This window comes from Pezoporus occidentalis, unplaced genomic scaffold (genome assembly GCF_034315485.1).
Source record: "Pezoporus occidentalis ecotype Australia unplaced genomic scaffold, CSIRO_AGI_Poc_V1 ctg206, whole genome shotgun sequence".
In the NCBI taxonomy this organism is placed as follows: Eukaryota; Metazoa; Chordata; class Aves; order Psittaciformes; family Psittacidae; genus Pezoporus; species Pezoporus occidentalis.
In genome coordinates, this window is record NW_026913921.1 from 222885 (window position 1) to 243243 (window position 20359).

General features: G+C 40.1%; 1 long non-coding RNA gene across 1 annotated transcript; it reads left to right on the top strand.

Moving 5' to 3' along the window:
* Nucleotides 1-1945: 1945 nt before the first annotated feature.
* LOC134163749 (uncharacterized) lies at nt 1946-2993 on the top strand. Its single transcript, XR_009964830.1, has 2 exons — nt 1946-2079; nt 2651-2993. It is a non-coding gene; the product is annotated as an uncharacterized LOC134163749 (long non-coding RNA).
* The last annotated feature ends 17366 nt before the right edge of the window (nt 2994-20359 follow it).

A 20359-nucleotide genomic window follows, 5' to 3' on the forward strand; every position in this document is an offset into this window, starting at 1 on the left:
GGGAAATAATGGAGATATCCTTTTACATTAATTTGTGTTGCAAGAATCAATAAAGTAGCTGTCTTTAAAAAAAAAAAAAAGAGGAAAGATACAAGTCTGGCTTTTCTCTCTCCCTCTCAAAACTAAGTCAAAGCTAAATAACCTGCTGGACTAGATGAAAACCTTTGAAACCTAATCTTTCCTGAGATAAGTCTGCCTTATTTTTGTTAGTATTCCTATTATCCTTTTATTGCATACAATATCTGTATGCTCTTTCCCCATGCAAAGTCTTCATCTTTGTGACAGTATTGGAGTCTCGTAACAATCAAGGCTGAAGTCACCATCAGGAATAGCATTCCTAGTAATTAGTAAGCTATTTGCAGTGGTGTCAGCAGGGAAGATATATTTGAAGAAACCAACATTTCTACGCACACTGTCAGTACTGGTTATAATATTTACAAGGAAGATAAATTCTTCCAAACTATACAGAATTGGAGTTAAAAATCAGAGTATGATTTTTTATAAAATGACAGAACCAGGTAACAAAACACTTAAATGAATGCTTAAATGGAGCCCTTTTCTTGAGTGCATTGTCTTTGTAAGCATGTGTTTAATTTACACTTATTTATGTTAGGTTTACTGATTTCTAAGCACCTTAAATGAGATGTCAAGCTTTCCTGACTGACAGTGAAAGAAATTGCTATTGGGAGTAGCTGTATTACTGGATGAAGAAATAATCAAAGAGAGCAAATTTTTGTGTTGCTTGTGCACTCAGATATGCACCTACTGAGCACGTTTTAACACATTGCACACCCTAAACTTTATGTTTTAAGGTAATCTGTCATTACAGTGGTAGGAAACAGTCAATGCAATTATTAATGAATTACCAATGCAATATCAATGAATTACCATGTGGCTATGAAAAGATTTTTTAAAACTGTTTTTTCATAAAAATCAATAAGTTGTGAACAGTGCATGCAGGACCTGTAGAATCCATACCACTTTCTCCTTGTTCTAGTTTCCAAGTAAGTGATAAAGTGGGGTATCCGGCAATTTTATTAACCAGATTTGATTGATCCAATGCTCTGACGTGCAGATGTTTACTTTCAGTTTAACAAAAAATGAGATAGCAAGCCAGCATATCAGAACAATCAGAAATTCACCTGCAAAACTTGAGGTGTTAGCAGCCCTCTCAAGTTGAAACATTTTCTCAGTGACTCTTAGTCATGAGAAAATGATAATTTTAACTTTTTCAAGCATAGTTGTTCATTTTTAGCATACATCCCACCCACATAGAAGCAGCTTGAACTGAACTGCTAGGCCTTTTCTGCTGGGATCATATTTGTCATTATGCAAGCTGATATTGAATTGAAGGACTGTCAACTTTTACTTCTGTTCATCATGTACATATTCTATGTCCACATTATTTATTCAGACCAGGATTTCTTGTTCATAGGTTTCTTAGATGAAACAGGTCACTGCTGAAAATTGGGCTTTTCTATTCACGTGGAATTGTTCGATGCTACCCTAAGTGAAAGTATGTGTATTTTTTTAGTAGAACAGTATTTGCTCATGTAGAGAAGAATGTGATTCCAGCAAGTATGTAAGGAAAGCGGAAAGTAAGATAGCTGAATGTGTAGGACATATAAACTCTACTACTGAATAAGCAAAACTTGTTACTTTTACAATTGCTATGGTCCACTTACTAGGATGATTTCTAGTAGCAATAAAATAAATGTTTTCTGAAGGGAAGAAATATTGTGGTTTGTGTTGTCTGAAAATAACTGTGTAGCATATTGTTCCAGTTGTCATTTCTCTTTTACAGTTTAAGGACCATCACAATACATACCTAAGGCTAGAAAGGAAAAGAAAGTAAATTTTTTTGTTCTCTTATGTTATGTTTTTATTAAAACACATTTAGCTCAGATAGATAAAATGCTATTCAACAAATGCAAGTCAGTGGTTCTGCCACTTTGTCATATGATTTATTCACTTCATTCTCGTAGTATTCAGACATCATGAACAGAATATATTATTCAACAAATACCAACAATTACTCCTTGAATAATTTAGTTGATGATGGTTTATTCTTGTGTTAAGGTGTCCTGGGTTCAGCAGTAGCAGTCATTTTTCTCCTTCTTGGTAGCTGGTGTAGTGCAGTGTTTTGACTTTCAGCTCGGGAACAGAGCTGATAACAAGGATGTTTTGGTTTGGCCAAGGACTTTGTGAGCCTCATGCTCTGCCAGGGAGGAGGGGAAGCCAGGAGGAAGCAGAGACAGGACACCTGACCCAAACTGACCAAAGAGGTATTCCATACCACAGCACGTCATGCCCAGGATGTAACTGGGGTTAGCTGGAAGGCCTGGGAGACTGCAGGGTTGGAGGAGGTATCGGTCGGTGCTTGGTCGGGCCGGGGGGGCGAGTTATCGGTCGGCTGGTGGTGAGATGATGTATTCTCTTCCCTTGTTATTTCCTTTATCATTATTATCATTGGTGGTAGCAGCAGTGATTTGTGTTATACCTTAGTTACTAAACTGTTCTTATCTCAACCCGTGGGAGTTGCATTCTTTTTGATTCTCCTCTCCGTCCCTCCGGGAGTAGGGGGAGGAAAAGAAGGGGGGGGGGGGGTGAGTGAACAAGTTGCCTGACTGGGTTTAAACCACAACATAAGGTCAGCTCCATGTGAGGGGACTAATGCTGGTGCACAGCCTTTTTTCTTCTGGACCTTTATGACAAGCTGATGTAAACCAAACCCTTTTGTAGCTCAGAGGGAGCTAAAATGCATCATGATGCATTCTGAATCTTGTAGAAGAAAAAATTATTTGGTATCTATGAACTATTTAATTACCACCTGGATTTGATTGTAGTAAGTAATGTACAAACACAAAGTACAGAATGACTAACTTCAAATGGGTGAGTGCTAAATACAGCAGGTAATTGAAGTAGAAACATGAATAATAAGACAGCCCATCTGAAAAAAAAAAAAAAAGATGAACTGAGAGAAAAAATAGAAAGTGAAACAAGAATTCAAGTAAGATCAAAATGTCAGAACTTAATATGCTTAATTTTTGGTATTTCTAAATAAAATACATAAAGATCTCTATGATTTGACTGCAGCTACATCTTCATCTATTGAGTCAAAATAGTTTGTGTGAGACTAGGTCATCTTATGTCTTCCCAGATAGCCCCTTCAAGGAGTCAGAAAATTCATATGTATTCAGTAAAGCAGTATTCTCTAGATCTGCAAAAGATTTGTTAGATATAAATGAACGACCCAGCTCAGCTGATTTACTTGCCTGTCCCAAAACACTCAAGTAATATAATATAAAGTAAAATACCACAGCAGGATTATGTATGCTTTATAATAGGATCCCTCTCACACTGTAACTCACCAGAAACACATTACCAGATGTGGTGACCTGATGCATCTGGGAATATGCCTCCCAGACAACAGGACGTATAAGCATATGACAATTATTTAATTGGACACATCAAATGCCTTTTGATAGGATCCCCATATTTTATGACTCACTAAATAGAGTTTATTTAGACATTTACAATGTCTCTGTGACAGTAAAAGGCCTGCACACAAGAAATCTGGAAAGGAATTAACCAAAAAATAGTGATGAATCCTTTGGTTTCATCACAAGATCAATCTTTTTTCCCATGTACTAGCATATGAATTAATTATGTTCTTGCAGAGATACTACATACCACATACCGAATGGCTTGGTACTACTGATGGGTAGTATCTTCCTTGAGAGTCAGTTGCTGTTTCCTTAAAATGTTTACTAAATGTAGACCTTCATCAAGGTGAGGCTGTCTTCTGTTTAGATAAAATGATTATTAAGTGTTTGCTTTTAAGATTGTAATAACCTCTGTATCAGTTCTCCTGCAAGTACATAATTAACCTCTCAGCCCACCCTGCAGTAATAAGTGTGATAGACAGGAAATATATTAGGAAAGAACCTGTGTGTGATATGCCTGCAAGCACTGCTTTACCCTTCAACTATTTTTGTTTTTAATTAGCACTCAGGTAATAGCAGACCTTAATGAATTAGCATATAACTGTTATCAATATACATTATTTTTTCATTCTGAACTGCTCATTCAGATGAGATTTGGAAGATCTGCTCTAGGTGTTTTGGAAAAGAAAACAGCCTAAAATAAAATTGACATACACTTTGAAAAGTCCAGGATTTCCAGTATTTGCCAAGGCTTTATTGATAAGTAAAATGTAGCATGAACTCCTAAGAAAAAAATCCTGAAGAAGAAAGTCTGGCAAAAACATTATCATCTCAAAAATGTTAACATCAGAAAACTAAAGTGCTTATGAGTCATATGAAAAATGTGCACAAAATCTAGCTTTGAAATTAGACACTGTCACAGCTACCACAGGGCAAAATGCATATTTGGTGGAATTGATGGTCTGAAGGTATCCGAGTGAGGCGAGGGTTTGTTTGCACCTGCTGTTTTTGTAAGCACTTCACCATTCAATGTCAAATGAATGTACTCATTTATCTGAGTACCTTTTCACTAAATAAAATTTTAGAGGGTTCATTTTGCAGTATCCCTTTTAACAGTCAAGAAATGGGTGGTAGCGTAGCGACTATATCTTCTAAATCTTAGAGACCAACTCTTCTCCTTTACAAGATTAATGGAAATAATAAAACAGCCAACTGGAAAAAAGAAAACAAAAACCAAACAAACCAAGTCTTATGATGTGAAGCTGGAAGAGCTCAATTTATTAAATAGAGTGGTTGAGGGGTGTCTTGGTCACTGTGAATTGGCACTGACAAATACTTGATAGTAGAGGTTTTTCAGTCTTGGAGACAAAGACCTAACACAATCAAATGGCTGGAAGCTAGACAAATTTAACCTTGGAACAGCACAATAACTTTATTTTTCTAGCAGTAAAGGCAATTAAACATTGGAAAACACACCAGAGCTTTGAATCCCTAAAGAATATTAGATGTCTTTCTAAAACAGGATGCTTTCATCTGATTTCTTTGGAAAAAAAATATGGCCTGAAAGAAACCCCAGGAAATCAAACTTCTTCAAAATAAGATCAGATCACAGTTTGTGAGTAAGAGGACTACACATGCTACAGTATCCAATGTCTTCTAGTAGTAGCAAATCTAGTAGACACAAATTATGTGACACAGGGGCAGTTCATGTGGGTTGAGAGCACACTAGGATGGCTATACTATCATAGAAACAGTGCAAATAAATATAGACAGTTCTGCACACTGCATTACAACCGTATGGATTTCTCTATCATAAAAACCCTTTGCAAAATTTTCCAGCAAAGGTGAAGAATGTGTCTTCTGCTTTGAGATCTGTTGATGGTATTACCAGTTTTACTTCTTGCAAGTCCACCCAGTATCCACTATGACTTGTTGTTGAAATTCTGGCCCCTCTACATGAAATGGTGATGAATCGCTTTCTCCACACAGTCACATTTTAGTACACCAGATGGAATAACCATTCTTTGTGGTGGCTGTATTAGTACATTCATGCCAGTCAAGGCTATTCTTTATTGTCTCACCTACATTTCAAAAAAGGCAACAATTGTTTAGGATTTTTCTCCAACAAAGATAAAATTAAATACTCCTTTAAAGAGAGATGTTTTAGCTATTTCTGACAATATTTTCCTGTTTAAACAAAAATTAATACACTCAAGAGCTTTCTAAAGAATGTATAGTGCATTTTAGGACAGTTACCGAGTCTGTATGGAAGTCATGTTTCTTTGAATGATAGTTTATATTCTATAAATATGTGATATTTCATCCTCTGTAAAATGGTGCTAGATAAAGAAGATATTCCTAAAACTTTGATTTTTACCTGCCATCTCTTTCCCCCTCTCCTTTTTAGGCTGTTAGGTTTAGTTGAGCAGCTACACTAAACTGAGAGGAAACTGATTAGTAAGTTCTCCATTCTGTATAGACTGTCAAAACACAGTAAGTTGTCCATCAGGAAAAACGCATCATTCACTCACAAAGAGACTGAAAACCCTAACAGAGATGGGAATTCATGGCCAGATGAAGACCCATGGCCAGATGAATGTTCCCAGATTAAGCTGCACAAAGAAGCTGCAGTTTAGCCTTCCATGAGTATTTTAAAACTGACTTTTCTACATCTCAGTTGTACTATTATTACAGTATAAGAAAAAGAGAAGTGAGAAAGACATAGAAAGTGAAAGGATGCTGGACAGGAACTTCTATGAAACCACACTCCTTCAAAGATTTGCATTACTTAATGTATCTCTAGAACGACAGATCTTGTTATGTTCATGGAGCTGTGAGGGCTATATTCTGTTAACTTAAACTGCTGTCTCAATCAACTTATCAAAGGGTTTAGCTGAGAGAATAACGAGGAACAAGAGATGGGCAGTTTATGTACATCCATCACAATTAAAAAAATGTTTGAATTACGGGACACATAAGTTTGGAGTATTCTAATCACAGCTGCAAGGCACAGAAGGAAGAAAACAATGGATTATGTTTAGCTATCCCTATTGTTAAAATTTGCATTTGAAACTGCACAAGGGGCAGTCAAGAGTTTGTTTTTTTAAGACTTTCCCAGACATGACAAGCTACAGCAAATGGATGGATAACTCATGTGCCTTCGTATGGCACCTATTATTTTACATGTAATGTTTGTCCTCAAAGGTTATTTTATTATTCATTTTATTAATCCTTATTAACATTAAAGAAAGAATACTAAAATACTTTTTTCTGGAATGTATAAATGCTGTAGCTAATCATTTCCCAACAATTATCATAAAACAGCAGTGACATTTTCAGCTCTTCAAAATTATGCAAATTATTGAGTGGGTAAGTACAGTAGCTCTTTTCTCTATTAGAGCACTGCTGTTTAAAGTGGCATTGCATGTCAAGGAGGGTAAGGTGTGAGTAGTTTGATTAGAATTATCTACCCTCCACCCCCATCTTTCTCTACTTCATGCAAGTACATGGTATAGACACCCACTGTCCTTTATTAAATCACATTTGCATTTGTAAATTCATGGAGATGGGCTAAAAAAAGTACTAAAAGAAAAGTAGGCAATCCAGGCCTGCGGTGATTTTTATTCCAAGGCACCATCATTCAGTGTACAAGTGGGGAGCCTACATACTTGCATTTATAGCATGAGTAAATGAAAAAAAAAAAAAAGAAATGAAGATTTTTAATATTAAATCTAGCCTGGATTACTGGATTTTGAACACAGAAGTTCATTTTACTATTCATAAGTGTCGTGGTTTAAAACCAGTCAGGCAATTCGTTCACTCACTCCCCCCGTTCTTGCCCTCCCCCTACTCCCAGAGGGACAGAGGAGAATAAAAAAGAATGCAACTCCCACGGGTTGAGATAAGAACAGTTTAGTAACTAAGGTATAACACAAATCACTACTGCTACCACCAATAATAATAATGATAAAGGAAATAACAAGGGAAGAGAATACAATACCTCAGCACCCGCCGACCGATAACTCGCCCCACCCCACCAGACTGAGCACCAACCGATACGTCCTCCAACCCCGTAGTCCCTAGCCCTTCTCGGTAACTCTCAGTTACCTCCTGGGCATGGCGTGCTGTGGTATGGAATACTTCTTTGGTCAGTTTGAGTCAGGTGTCCTGTCTCTGCTTCCTCACGGCTTCCCCTCCTCCCTGGCAGAACATGAGGCTCAGAAAGTCCTTGGTCAGATTAAAACATCGGTGTTATCAGCTCTGTTTCCAGGCCAAAAGTCAAAATACAGCACTGCACCAGCTACTAAGAAGGAGAAAAATGACTGCTACTGCTGAACCCAGGACAGTATGACAAACTCTTTTTCTTGTCATAAAGTATATGGTTATGGATTTACTCAGCTGAGGGGTGGTAGAGCTGAATGACAAAACCAGAAAGAGTGGATCATTGTCTTTTCCCTTTTAGCTCAGTTTTGAACTGGTAAAAATTCATTTCCATTCACGAGGAAGTCAGTTTCATAGGTGATGGATAAAAAGCATACACACTGTTTCCTTGCTTAGCAGATTTACTGCAATAGTTCTTCCCAAATCCCCAAAAGAGGCAACACCTTCCTTCACCCTTTTCCTTTCTGTAGTGCTTTCGTTACCCAGCCTATGAATACTCCCAGCAAAGCTGCAGCTCTAGACTGCCCCACTAGTCACTGTTCATCCTGGTCATGCTCATCCCACTTGGGTTTCTCCCATCTGTTTTCTGGAATGTTTGTTTTTTGTTTGTTTTGAAACCATCTGCCATCTGGTTCCTTCCTCTTCAGCTCCAGCTCCACTGATGCCCTGGAGATACAGTCTAACTCTTGAGCTCACAGCACTGCTTCAGGAAGTTGCTGTGGAACCTGGTGCTCAAACCCTTGCGTGTACCAGTGTGCCCAAGCGTACAGTGCAGTTTTCTTTGGAGATACCAGCATGAGGAATGAAAATGGTACTGACATGAGACTGTGCCTGAGGAAACAAGCCCTGTTCATCAGCAGCAGTCTTTGGTTCAAGCAAATCTTACTTACTATCTCTGCATGGGCACATCTGAGGGCATTTCATCAACATTTGTTATGCAGCATAGACATACATTTAAATTGTATACTATCAGAATAGCAAATGGCATTTCTATCTTAATCTGTTTACAGGATCCGTTCTATGGGTCCACTCAAGAGACCTTTTAGTTGACTGTAAAAGTCTACATACAATTGACAATGTGAAACAAGAGGATGTCAAACATGTAAGAAAGCAGTTCTTCATTCTTTAAAAGCTAACTACTAGTTGCTTTTCTTGTCCCTCTAATTCAGTTAAGTGGAAACATCTCTCCCTTAAACAATTTACAAATGAAGGCTGTTGACACTGCCCAGTATGCATTCCTACTTGTCTCAATGTCTCATTGAGATATTAAATTCTAATAATTAAAAGGTCTAATTTCTTTTCTAGCATTTAGACAGATAGGTTTTTTACAGTTTTTTTATTAAAAGAAATAAAGCAAACTATACTCTTATCTTTTATTTTCAATTTAGCTTCATAAATTAAAATTTTTATCACATAATTGAACCAAAATTATCTACAACTTTTCAGTGTTTTTCATTCTGTATAACCATATTGCAAATATAAACCCAAGGCTATGATCAAGTACAAGTCACCTATTAGCTTTTCCGAAAGATTTCATGGTAACAATGGACTTATATACAGTCTGTTTGAGAAAAATGATGTGCCTCTCCTTCCAAAGTAATATTGTAGTATTCTTTGACAGTTTTCACAAGCAGAAATCAACCAACACCACAAATGCTCTTCCTATATGTGAAAAAGTACTCATTTATTCAAGAAAAGTAAATAGAACAGAAAATTAATTTGCACATGTTTATAGCAACATACATTTTAAGGGATTGGGATGTTTTGTTTTGTTTTCTTCATTTTTCTTATTCTCATGTTGACAAATAAATTCTGTAATACAAACCCCAGCCCAAACATTGGTCTATCATATTCTTAAGGCAGAATGTGCCTTATTTATGTCTGCAATCCAGAGGGACCTTGACCCACTTGTGAGATGATAGGCCAATGCCAACGTCATGGAGTTCAACCAAGCCAAGTGCAAGGTCCTACACCTGGGTCGGAGCAATCCCAGGCACAGCTACAGGTTAGGCAAAGAAGCGATTCAGAGCTGCCCTGTGGAAAAGGACTTGGGGGTGTTGGTTGATGAGAGAATGAACATGAGTTAGCTTCAGTGTGTGCTTGCAGCCCAGAAAGCCAACCGTATCCTTGGCTGCATCAAAAGAAGTGTGACCAGCAGGTCGAAGGAGGTGATCCTGCCCCTCTACTCTGCTCTTGTGAGACCTCACCTGGAGTATTGTGTGCAGTTCTGGTGTCCTCAACATCAAAAGGACATGGAACTGTTGGAACAAGTCCAGAGGAGGGCCATGAGGATGATCAGGGGACTGGAGCACCTCCCGTATGAAGACGGGCTGAGAAAGTTGGGGCTGTTCAGCCTGGAGAAGAGAAGGCTGCATGGAGACCTCATAGCAGCCTTCCAGTATCTGAAGGGATCCTGCAAGTTTGCTGGGGAGGGACTCTTCATTAGGGACAGGACAAGGAGTAATGGGTTCAAACTTCAACAGGGGAAGTTTAGATTGGATATAAGGAAGAAGTTCTTTCTTGTGAGAGTGGTGAGGCACTGGAATGGGTTGCCAGAGAAGTTGTGCATGCTCCATCCCTGTCAGTGTTCAAGGCCAGGATGGACAGACCCTTGGGTGGAATGGTTTAGTGTGAGGTATCTCTGCCCATGGCAGGGGTTTGGAACTTGATGATCTTAAGGCCCTTTCCAACCCTAACTATTCTATGATTCCATGATTCTGTGATTCTTTTATGTGCTTTGCGTTATACCAATAATTTTCTGGCCTTGCAGCCACCTCCTGCCTTCCCACCTCCAAATCCTTGACTACAGAAATTTGGCTCAATAGTGAGATACAAAGACAACATACAGTAACATCTGAAATCCACAAAGGAACTTCAAAGCAAGTCTGTGTAATTGACTGAATTAGTGTCAGGGCTCAAACACCAGACTTCAATCATTCATACTGTTAAGTTGCTAAACAGCTTTTGTCACACTTTTGTACATGGCCAGGTTAGCACTCTCACAGGGAGTTCCCAGGAGTGCTCAGGGGGACAGAACCAAGGAAGAACAATTCCCATTACACAGCCAAGTCAGTTTTCTGGTTTTGGAAGATGAGTGTTCAGTAGGATTTATGAGGCTAGATGGTGCCAGTTGTCATCAGGGTCAAAAAGGTGTTGCCCCTATTATTCAATTTATGATATAGGTGTTGTCTCAGACTCTTGTTTATTTCCAGAGACAAAATAAATTCTGTGCAGGCTTGTCTCTTCCATATCATAAGGACACAACACTGCTGTTGATGACATTTGTGTTATATGTGAAATTGGCAGGGTGTAAACAAACAGAAAAACAACAGAAGGTATTGTCCAGGCTCTATCACTTGAACAGCTGGTTCAAAGAAAAGACTGTGCTGTGAATAAGGAACTTTTGAAACTAGTGATATGGAGGCTTGTCTACCTCTTGTAGACAGTCCTTTCAGCCCCATACAGAGAGAGCTGTCATGTTTTGACCAATAAAACCAAAGTGCTTTTATTTCTTCCATCTACTCTCCATCCACAGGGGTATGCACTCCATGTTGCAGTACAGGTATGAGATGCTTATTGTCATGGTTTAAGCCCAGCCGGCAACCCAGAGCCATGCAGCACCTCTCTCACTCCCTCCCCCCCCTTCCTCCCCCTGCTCCCAGAGGGATGGGTAGGAGAATCGGAAGAACATAACTCCCACGGGTTGAGATAAGAACAGTCCAGTAACTAAGGTATAACACAAATCACTACTGATGTCACCAATGATAATAATGATAAGGGAAATAACAAGGGAAGAGAATACAACTGCTCACCACCCGCCAACCCATACCCAGCCCAACCAAAGCAGTGTTCTAGCCCTTCCAGGTAACTGCCCCCAGCTAATATACTGGGCATGATGTGCTGTGGTATGGAATACTGGTTTTGCTAGTTTAGGTCAGGTGTCCCGTCTCTGCTTCCTCCTGGCTTCCCCTCCTCCCTGGCAGAGCATGAGACTCACAAAGTCCTTGGTCAGGGTAAACATTACTGAGCAACAACTGAAAACATCAGTGTTACCAGCACTGTTCCCAGGCTGAAAGTCAAAAACACTGCACTGCACCAGCAGCTAAGAAGGAGAAAAATTACTATTACTGCTGAACCCAGGACACTTGTGCTTTCATTACACCTTAATGATGCACCTTTCTGTGACCATTAGTTTCACTGGAAGCAAAGCTATGGCAACCCTCTGTGCAGGCATCGCAAAAAATAAGACAAGTAATAACGTTACTAATACTCGACATACTTTAATAAGAAACAGCTACAAGGCTCTTCAGTGAATGGAGAGAGTGAGAAAGATCTAAAAACGTATCCACCACAAACATAGAGTCAAGGAAGAAATACTCAAAAGAAGGTTTTTATGTAAACAGCATGCCTTAAGAGTAAGTACTTAACTTTGGGGCAGGAGGGGATGGGAGCTGCTAGAAATATTCTCCGTCTAACCCAGATTCCCTGCCTCCCAAAAGGCCATCATTGTTCTTCTCAATGACAAAATTCCAGAAATATGGTGGTTCAAAGTCTACCTGAAAGCATTCAGCTTTTCATGCTCTGTGTACCAATAGGCAGAAATGATATCACACAATTAATTTACCTTTTGGGGCTGAGATTTTCTGGAGTTTGAAAACAAATGTGAATGATTCAGGTTTTAATTTCTAAGCTTGCAAGGTGGTTGTGCTCTTTTCAGTAAAACAAAGGATCAAAAAATATTTCACTGAATCAGAACTGTAGTGGCTCTGTCAAAGCTGATTGCTCAGTTCATAAAAGTCCAAAGACGGTGTAAAGATCTAAAACAACAAAAGCATATTTTTCTTTTCATTCTTACTTTTGAAATTTAGGGAAGAAAAAGGAAAAAAAGAAAAAGGAAGGAGTAAAACTAATGCAAGTTGTTCTTAGGAACCTAGCCCCTCATTAAGTCTCTAACAGGAATCTCATCACCTGCTCTCCAATATTGTTTGTCTATGTAATCACTGAAATTTAACCACTTATTAGCCATGCTCTGGAATTTGCTTGCATACACACATGTGCAGAGTTACCTATTTTGGAAATAAACTCAATTCTTAGAGACCTGAGGCTGCACCTGCACTGGACAGCTAAACAGGGTCAAAGCACAGGGATGAGGACTCACACGTGGCCATTCATACTGAGAAATAAGGAGGAACTAGGCAGTTTTGATCCAGATATATAATAAGACTTCAGAGAGCACACTCTGGAGCATCAATCTGCCTCTTTCCATTGAAGGGCATTTTCCTTCTTTCAGCTCTTACAAGTTGGTCTAAGCACTTTGCCAGACATGGGAGACATGGTTGATTTGCGGTCTGGAAACCCACACGCTCCTTAGTCAAAAGGTGACAAAGGGGATGATGAATGTGCGAAGCTGATATTCTTCCCTTTTTTAAGGGACCCTTCCTGTTTGAGGCTGTCAGTAGGAGGCAGCTCACATTTCTTCTTATTTCCCTGCACTGTGAGAAGAAACTTTGTACTTAATTCATGAAGATTGGATCTTCCTGTAGATTTTCTTCACTGACTCTATTAGGAATGTAAATTCCCACTGACTTGCTGAAGGTGAAGCACCACCTTACCTAGGTGCCTAGGTTACCTACACACCAACACTCTCCACTCACTGCAGACTCATTCATTTTGCAGCATGGCAAAATTCAATTTATTTGGAACTGTTCCATTTAACTAGCTTTCCTCTTAACCCCACTGATGTGATGACTGAAACTTGCAAGCTCTTTCCTTTTTCTCACAAAAAAAAGGAAAAAAAAAAAAAAACAACAAACCAACTTCACCTTCCTTTAGTCTGTTTTAGTTTCTGTCCAAAGCATATAAACTTCATGTACCAAAATGGAGAAAAACTAGAATCTCCTTTCAGCATTTCTCTAAAATGTTTACCTTTTAAAAACTTCATACTACCCTGTATGGTCTTGAATTTAATTCAATTTTGACTGGGATGCTTTATTATGATTTTTTAAAATCAATTTCTTCCCAGACTCAGTGAGCTAGTTACTAAAATCTGAAAGCTTTGGAGAAAAAAATCTCTAAAATAGTATTAAAAAAAAAAGTTCTATTTACTGCAAGTCCAGAGTCTGTTTTGGTGACATGTCCTCCATCCTGAGCCCTTTAAGCATGAGACTAAAGTGTCTTAAGAAATACTATTACCTTGATATATCAGAGTTGGTTTTTTTTCTTCCTAATGAAGGAATGCAAAGTGATCTTACTTATGCTAATATTCTGCCATTACAAACTAGTGGGCTTCAATGGAGATCCTCCTCAATTACTTCAGATAGACAAAAGTCTCTAACATTAAAGTCTCTAAATGTTATATTTACTGAATATCACTCATCCAGAAATCTTAAAGCACTTCAGAAACATTAGTTAAGCTCCAGAATCTCACTCCCATGTTTTCCCAAGTGGAAAATAGATTACAGTACAACTGGTTTATGGGCATTTAAATTGGCATCCAGGAATATTTCCCAGATTTGTGCAAGATCACACAGCAAATCATCAGGAGGTTCAGATACAGAATCAAATGCCCCACCTGCTCTCTTGGGTTCTGGTACTAGACACTATATTTTCATCTGGAACAATGGATTTAAACTCTTATAGATTACTGCTTTTATCTTAAACTCTCTCTTATAGATTATTACTTTTATCTTAAACTCTCTCTTACCTCGACTGGCTGCTGAGTTCTCAGTCAGGCCATTTAACATAACTGCCTGTTCTAGTTATTCAGTCCATTAAAACAGAAATCAGACTACATTACCAAAAACACACTTAAACTTCCCACAGCCCTGCTCAGCTGGAGAAGTAGCCTGCCAATATTCTCTCTACAGAATTCCTTACTAAAATCAGCTAGGAGTTCCATGTTAAAATGTATGAATACATATTTTTGTACAAACCCAACATCCAATAAAAGAATTTTCAGGTAATTCATTTAAGCAAACACTTGCTTATGCGTGTTGAGTTAGATATTTCATTACCCAGGGCTCATACCTCACACAACATCCTTGTCTCTAAATTGGAGAGACTTCAGTTTGATAGGTGCACCACTTGGTGGATAAAGAACTGGCTGGATGGCTGCATGCAAAGAGTTGTGGTCAATGGCTCAATGTCCAGCTGGAGACCAGTAACAAGTGGTGTCCCTCAGGGATCAGTGTTGGGACCGGTCTTGGTCAACAGCATTGTTGGTGACATAGACAGTGGGATTGAGTGCACCCTCAGCAAGTTTGCCGATGGCACCAAGCTGCGTGGTTCAGTTGATACGCTGGAGGGAAGGAATGCCATCCAGAGGGACCTCGACACGCTTGTGAGGTGAGCAGATGCCAACCTCATGAAGTTTAACCATGCCAAGTGCAAGGACCTACACCTGGGTCAGAGCAATCCCAGGCACAGCTGCAGGCTGGGCAGGGAAGAGATTCAGAGCAGCCCTGCAGAGAAGTACTTGGGGGTCTTGGTCGATGAGAAAATGAACATGAGTTAGCTTCAGTGTGTGCTCGCAGCCCAGAAAGCCAACCGTATCCTGGGCTGCATCAAAAGGAGTGTGACCAGCAGGTCGAAGGAGGTGATCCTGCCCCTCTACTCCGCTCTTGTGAGACCTCAGTTGGAGTATTGTGTGCAGTTCTGGTGTCCTCAACATCAAAAGGACATGGAACTGTTGGAACAAGTCCAGAGAAGGGCCACGAGGATGATCAGGGGACTGGAGCACCTCCTGTATGAAGGTAGGCTGAGAAAATCAGGGTTGTTCAGCCTGGAGAAGAGAAGGCTGCGTGGAGACCTCATAGTAGCCTTCTAGTATCTGAAGGGAGCTGGGGAGGGACTCTTCATTAGGGACTGTAGAAACAGGACAAGGAGTAATGGGTTAAAACTTCGACAGGGGAAGTTTAGATTGGATATAAGAAGGAAATTCTTTCCTGTTAGGGTGGTGAGGCACTGAATGGGCTGTCCAGGGAGGTTGTGAATGCTCCATCTGTGGCAGTGTTCAAGGTCAGGTTGGATGAAGCCTTGGGTGGCATGGGGGGCTGGAACTAGATGATCTTAAGGTCCTTTCTAACCCTAACTATTCTATGATTCTATGATTCTGTAGTGCTCCACTGTAAAAATACAGACTTTCCTTTCTTTGGTTGTAGGACATCGTTGTTACTTAAGCTAACCTGACCATGGGAAGCACAGGTTGCTTTGTGTGTGTGGTTCTTGGACATATGAAGACAGCTATGTGCAAATAAGGTAGGTAATTCTCTAAACTAATAGATAAGGGGTGGAGGAGGTGGGAAAAGACAAATAAAAATTCCCAGGATAGTCCATAAAAATTCCCAGGATAGTCCTAGCGGCTGTTTTTAGTGAAGTTCTAAGAAGCTAGTTTACTTTTTATCATTGCTACCACTGAAGGAAGTTTGGAGCTTTGAGAAGAGGTAGGTGCTGTCAGGAAACAATGTGTTTAAAGAAGTCATGTAGACAGCTCGTCAAGGTAAAGCCACTGTCCCCTTTTCGCTGTGAAGACAGTGGGACCAGCAAAGCTGATGCTGAAGTATTCTTACCCAGCTTTTCTTTCCACCACTTCTGCTTTACCTGCTGCCATGGGATGGACATCAGCCAGCCCCAGCTCTTTGTCCTGAAAGCACCAACATTAAATTTTGCTTATACTGCCTTGAACTGACTCTGAGTACACACCATTTTTTTGCAAATTGAACAGTCAGTTAAGGAACATGCATAGTTAAGGAACATGCATGTTTACTAGTCTATAGTGTTACACATATTTAAATGCCCTGAACATTCATGTATAAAATGCATGCCTTTGGAAGACCTGATCTCTGTAAGAATAAATGTAATGCAATTCAGAAAGAATTTGCCTGTCACTTACTGGCAGGTTTGAACAATTTATGGTCAGTTCGCTATTACACAGCACTACAAATTGAATTGATTACAGAAAATATTAGGAAGGGAGGATCTTTGGCTTCAATTTATCCAGAACAAATGGGTAAATGGAAAAAGTAAAATCTGAATTTGTAGTTACAAGGTAATTTGGCCTAATGTTAGGCTATACTGTCCTATCTGTAGAGCAAAACAGACATGATCCAAACTATCTCAATGCATTCTAACACTATGGTGAGGCAAGCAATCTGGTGCTCAGAACACTCCTGAATTTTGGCTAAAAGCCTTTCTTTTCCTTTAGTTCAACTACCTTTGTTGTTTTAAATCACACATTTATGATGTAATGATGAAAAAAATGTCAAAAATGCGAGGAAATATGCCTGTGGTGTAGCTGATCTGCCAATTGCCTTGATTATTGTACAAATGCTCAGCACATTTTTTTCCTCAGTGAGTTTTTATCTCAAAAGACTATGCAAATGGGCGGTCAGACACATAAACAGACACACACAAGTCAATCTGTATTTTGAAATAGATAGGAAATTAAAACACCCAATGAAGAATGTGTCATTTGCAGTATACTTATATGCAAGTAATTTAATTAGAGGGAGAGGACGTAGTTTTATAATTGCTCTTCTCTAGACTAAACAGTCCCAGCTCTTTCAGCCCTTCCTCATCTGAGAAATGTGCCATGACCCTTTCTTGTTTTCATGACCCTTCACTGGAGTCTATTTAGTAGTTCTTTACCCGTCCATACTCATTATAGAAGAAGAAATTCACAGCACAAAAATATTTTTTGTAGCTGCGAAGAGCCATTGCAAATCTGACACGGATCTTCAGATTGGGATTCACCTCATTTAGCTTCATGGATAGGATCGTGCCTAAATTGAAGTCCATTCTGAACAGTCTAAATGTGTGCTGGAGGTGGATTTTGAGAGCTTACATACAGTTGTTTACAGAGATGATCCAGGAGATGCCACTTAACTCCAGCTGTTATTACCTCAAGAAGGGTATGTTTGCTTTAATTCCTTTCTCATATCTGCCAGACTGGTGTGGATGCCTTGAATTCTTTGGGATTGTCTTGGATGTAGCTGTGTGGCCATCGAAAGCAAGCCCCCGCTCTCCATATGCTGTAATGGGGTTACAGTGTGCCTGTAGACTGCTAAAGGTCAGTGACTGAATGCCCTGACCAGTGACATCAACAGTGAGGAAGTCTACATTGAAACTGATTACTCAGGCTATCCTCCTTTTTTTTTTTATATAGTCAGTGGAGGAAACTAAGCTATTCTAGGATGTAATTTGTCTAGTATTTCTCATTAAGTGACTTCTCCCTCCTTTAAAGGAGATTTACATGTTTTGACAGAGATTCTGTTCTTTATTTCAAAATCTGCTGCACTTCAGTGTGTGTGTGAGCATCTACTTTGCAAAACCATAGACGACTGACTGTTCTTTCTAGAATTTGCTCATGCTCACATTTCATGAGGGCTTGTAGAAGTGTAATACCTGCTGCTTGATGCTGCAGTTAGATGAACTTCTCCATGAGTCTTTCTTAGTGAATTGCAGAAAACTGTTGCCAATCCCTGGGCACTCACAAGAAAGTGTTTGAGGGAAGGTCATCTCCCAGTTGTTCAGGTAGAGCACGTCAAAGAAGTGTAAAGGAAGGTTATCCAAAGCAATGAAGACAACAATAAACTGGAAGTCAGCAGCAGTATAACCCTGTTCTAATCAGTCTTGCCTCTGAGTTGAAGAGATTTAATGAGAAAAAGGGATTATTCCTTTTCATGTGTTACAATGACAGCTTGGTTTTTCCCAGGAAATGCACAGGATCCACACAGGGCATGGCACAGCACAGAAAAACATTAACTTAGTTAGGTGCTTAGTATAATATCTCCTTACAATTCACTTTGCCCTCATCTTGATGGGAGAGTGGGTGAGGACAGGGTGTTGCTAGCTGGAGTGAGCACAGTTCTAAAGTCGTCATAAACCTCTTTATGCATATTGCTATGATTTACAGCAATGGACAAGTACCAGGATAAGCAAAATTTCCATGGACAAATTAGAGTCCATATTAAAATTCTATACAATATATTCATTAGAATTCTGTGACTGGTTTCAAAATATTTAATTCTTAAAGTTCCTGAATTTAACCCTAAAAGTTTAATTCTCTACTTTCCATCCCTTCCTGTGATCAAGTATTTTCAGCCATTGCAAACTGTGCATATCAATATACATTTTCCCATAATATCATATCTAACATCATAGAATCATATAGAATAGTTAGGTGTGGAAAGGACCTTGGGCAGGACACCTCTCCTTAAACAATGTCACCAAAGGCTCTGTCCAACCTGGCCTTGAACACTGACAGGGATGGAATTATAGCAGAATCTGTTACTTTCTCTTCTTGTCCCCAGAACTGACCAATGAATCATGTCAGTCTTTACTGGCAAATGCTCTGACCACACCACCCAAGTCTTGGAAGGCAGACACAGGGACTGTGAAAATGAAGACCTTGTGCCCACTGTAGGAAGGGGTCTGGTTCCAGACCATCTTAAGAACCTGAATGTGCACAAGTCCATGGGTCCTGAAGGAGCTGGCGAATGAAGTTGTGAATCCCCTGGCCATCATATTTGAGAAATCATGGCAGTCATGTGAAGTTCCCGATGACTGGAAATGGGAAATATAACCCCCACTTTCAAGAAGGGAAAAATGGATGACCTGGGGAATTACAGACCAGTCAGTCTCACCTCTGTGCCTGGCAAAATCTTGGAGCAGATTCTCCTGGAAGGCATGCTAAGGCACATGAAAATCAACAAGGTGCTTGGTGACAGCCAGCATGGCTTCACTAAGGGGAAATCCTGCCTGACCAATTTGGTGGCCTTCTATGATGGGGCTACAGAACTGATGGACAGGGGTAGAGCAGTTGATGTCATCTACCTGGACTTGTGCAAAGCGTTCAACGTTGTCCCACATGACATCCTTGTCTCTAAATTGGAGAGACATAAATTTGATAGATGGACCACTTGGTGGATAAAGAACTGGCTGGATGGCTGCACACAAAGAGTTGTGGTCAATGGCTCAATGGCCGGCTGGAGACCAGCAACGACTGGTGTGCCTCAGGGATCTGTGTTGGGACCGGTCTTGGTCAACAACTTTGTTGGTGACATGGACAGTGGGATTGAGTGTGCCCTCAGCAAGTTTGCTGACACCAAGCTGTGTGGTTTAGTTGATACGCTGGAGGGAAGGAATGCCATCCAGAGGGACCTTGACACACTTTTGAAGTGGCCTGATGCCAACCTCATGAAGTTCAACCAAGTCCAGTACAAGGTCCTACACATGTGTCGGAATAATCCCAGGCGCAGCTACAGGTTGGGCAGGGAAGAGATTCAGAGCAGCCCTGCAGAGAAGGACCTGGGGGTGTTGGTTGATGAGAAAATGAACATGAGCCAGCTTCAGTGTGTGCTCGCAGCCCAGAAAGCCAACCGTATCCTTGGCTGTATCAAAAGGAGCGTGACCAGCAGGTCGAAGGAGGTGATCCTGCCCCTCTACTCTGCTCTTTTGAGACCTCACTTGGAGTACTGTTTGCGTTCTGGTGTCCTCAACATCAAAAGGACATGGAACTGTTGGAACAAGTCCAGAGAAGGATCATCCACGAGGATGATCAGGGAACTGGAGCACCTCCCATATGAAGACAGGCTGAGGAATCTGGGGCTGTTTAGCCTGGAGAAGAGAAGGCTGTGTGGAGACCTCATAGCAGCCTTCCAGTATCTGAAGGGAGCCTATAAGGATGCTGGGGAGGGACTATTTGTTAGGGACTGTAGTGATAGTACAAGGGGTAACGGGCTTAAACTTATACA